Source organism: Mandrillus leucophaeus, unplaced genomic scaffold (assembly GCF_000951045.1).
Source record: "Mandrillus leucophaeus isolate KB7577 unplaced genomic scaffold, Mleu.le_1.0 Scaffold300, whole genome shotgun sequence".
NCBI classification, from domain to species: domain Eukaryota; kingdom Metazoa; phylum Chordata; class Mammalia; order Primates; family Cercopithecidae; genus Mandrillus; species Mandrillus leucophaeus.
In genome coordinates this window covers 2,465,491-2,468,438 of record NW_012103144.1, presented here as the reverse complement: position 1 = coordinate 2,468,438, position 2,948 = coordinate 2,465,491, and the positions used below count along the sequence as shown (strand labels likewise).

The 2,948-nt window shown below is 42.2% G+C and overlaps 1 long non-coding RNA gene across 1 annotated transcript in view; it reads left to right on the top strand.

Annotated features, from left to right (window-relative positions):
• Positions 1-2,511: 2,511 nt before the first annotated feature.
• LOC105544553 overlaps positions 2,512-2,948 on the top strand; it is an 834-nt gene continuing 397 nt past the window's right edge. Inside the window, exon 1 of the long non-coding RNA XR_001006782.1 lies at positions 2,512-2,922. This is a non-coding gene — a long non-coding RNA (uncharacterized LOC105544553). The remainder of the gene's footprint in view (positions 2,923-2,948) is intronic.

Here is a 2,948-nt window from a genome sequence, read left to right as displayed (position 1 = left end):
TTTTTTTTTTTTTTTTTTGGAGACAGAGTCTCGCTCTGTCGCCCAGGCTGGAGTGCAGTGGCATGATCTTGGCTCACTGTAATCTCCCACTTCTGGATTCAAGCAATTCTCCTGCCTCAGCCTCCCAAGTAGCTGGGACTACAGTTGTACACCACCACTCGCGGCTAATTTTTTTTGTATTTTTAGTAGAGATGGAGTTTCACCATGTTGTCAGCTTGGTCTCCAACTCCTGACCTCGGGTGATCCACCCATCTCAACTTCCCAAAGTGCTGGGATTACAGGTGTGAGCCACCTCGCCCAGCCAATCTAAGCAATGATTAACTCTGTAAAAAAAATGAATGCGTGAAAGAAAAGTCTGATATGAGAATATTGCTCAGCTGTAAGTATTGACAGAGTCCTCGTAATGTAACCATTGACTATTAATCTTATTGAAGTTATGGACTTGTCTGACTTTAAAAATTTTTTTTTTAATTTTTTAATGTGAAAATAAAAAAGAAATTATGATTACCCACTCTGTGGTTAGGATAGGACAATAGGCTTAGTGCTTGTATGGTGATAGTGGTAGGGGGATTACATTAGTTTCCTGTGTAACAACCGCAACCTTAGAGGCTTAAAACAACACATATTTATTATCTCACATTTTCAATGGGCCAAGTTCTGGTGTGGCTCTGCTCAGAGTCTCTCAAGACTATCATTAAGATGTCAGCCAGCGCTGTAGCCTCATCTGAGGCTTGACTGGAGAAGGATCCATTTTTGTTGGCAGAATTTAGTTTCTTACATTTGTAGGACTGAGGGCTTCAGTTTCTTGCTGTCAACCAGAGGTTGCCCTCAGTTCGTAGAAGCTGTCTTCAGTTCCTTACCATGTGAGCCTCCCAACACAGGCAGCCCACAACGGTAGCTCGATTCTTCAAAGCCAGCAAGGGAGGTACTCCAGCAAGAGGAGTGCTACAAACTTGTTTAACACAATTACATATACATAATTATGGACAGCCATTGCCTGTACTGTGTTCTATTGATTAGAAGCAAGTCAGAGGTCCCACTCATACCCAAGGGGAGAGGAATCGCTCAAGGGTGTTTTTGTTGTCTCAGGTGCCAGCGATATAGTTAGGGGGAAAACAGTTCCCATAAGGACACCCTCATTTCTGTCAACAATTGCAATTTCAAGGGATTCCTAAAACCGCCCTGAGGTTTGATGAAGGACGCACAGAACTCACTGAAACCACTATGCTCATGGTTGCAGTTTATTATATGGTAAGCATGCAAGTTTAAATCAGCCAAAGAAGTGCATAAGGCAGAGTTTAGGAGAGTACCAAACACAGCACTTTCCGTTGTCTTTTGGTGGAGTCATGGACATGTTATTCTCTTGGCATCAATGTGTACCAATACACACAGAATATTGCCAGCCAGGGAAGTTCACCTGAGCTATGTCCAGAGTTCTTACTGCCGCTCATGGTTGGCTGGTTATATGTCTAACTTCAGTCTCCAGCTCCACTGGAGGGCAAGAAGTATAAGCTGATACCATGACCCAAAGACCCCACCATAAATCACATTTCTATACTTTCTGGCACATTCCAAGAGTTTAGCCATTACCTTTCAGAAGCCAAGGGCAAAGGTGAGACTTTTCTTTGGGTTAAGTTAAATTATTTACTACATAGATGTGAACTTCAGGAGTTGGGGGGCCACAGGACAACCCTGAGGGCCCGACTGTCGCAGGTATGCAAAAACTGAATTAATCTCTCATAGTGGGAAGTCAGTAGATGTCAAATTTTTAAAACCAAGAAACTGCAGTATAAGCAAGTTATTAATGGCTAAAAGATGAAAAGGTTACATCTTGGGAGTGGAAAATGAAGAGTGGAAGGGTTCAGGACTACTTTTTTTAAAAATAAAATGATTTATTTTTTTGTAAATATGAATACAGTTGGCAAAAACCAAACCAAAACAGAATAAAACCAAAAAATGATAGTTATATGATGGATCATGCCCAAGTACAACAGCATTTATTAGTATACTATAAAAAATAAATTTACAGGCCGTGGCCCATGCCTGTAATTCCAGCACACTGGGAGGCTAAGGCGGGCAGATCACCTAATATCAGGAGTTCAAGACCAGCGTGATCAACATGGAGAAACCCTATCTCTACTAAAAATACAAAATTGGCTGGATGTGGTGGCACATGCCTGTAATCCCAGCTACTCAGGAAGGCTGAGGCAGGAGAATTGCTTTAACCTGGGAGGCAGAGGTTGCAGTGAGCCGAAATCGTGCCATTGCACTCCAGCCTGGGCAACAAGAGTGAAACTACATCTCAAAATTAATTAATTAAAAATGATTAAAAAATTATTATTATTATTATTTTTGAGATGGCGTCTTGCTCTGTCACCCAGGCTGGAATGCAGTGGCGTGATCTTGGCTCACTGCAACCTCCGCCTCCCAGGTTCAAGCGATTCTCTTGCCTTAGCCTCCCAAATAGCTGGGATTACAGGCGCCTGCCACCACGCTGGCTAATTTTTTGTATTTTCAGTAGAGATGGGGTTTCACTATATTGGCCAGGCTGGTCTTGAACGCTTGATCTTGTGATCCAACTGCCTCGGCCTTCCAAAGTGCTAGGATAACAGGCGTGAGCCACTGCGCCTGGCCTAAAAATTTTATTATTTCTATGTGCTCTTTTCCCCCCAGCTTTGACTCTCTAGATGCTTTTGAAAGTTTGAGTTCCTAAGAAATTCCACAGCTAGAGGCTCCTACAAGGTCACTGAGTGAGGTTAAGGTTCTACTCTTATAGGGAGCATCTTATCCTTGGGGATTCTGGACAACTAGACCCCTAGGAACTTATAAAACAGCTGCTTTCATTAGGATTCTTTTGACATGGGGAAAATACAGCCATTGTCCATTAAAACACAATCCAATTTGGGTACAAGTACTCTTCAGGTTTTCTTTTCTTTTTTTTTTTTTTT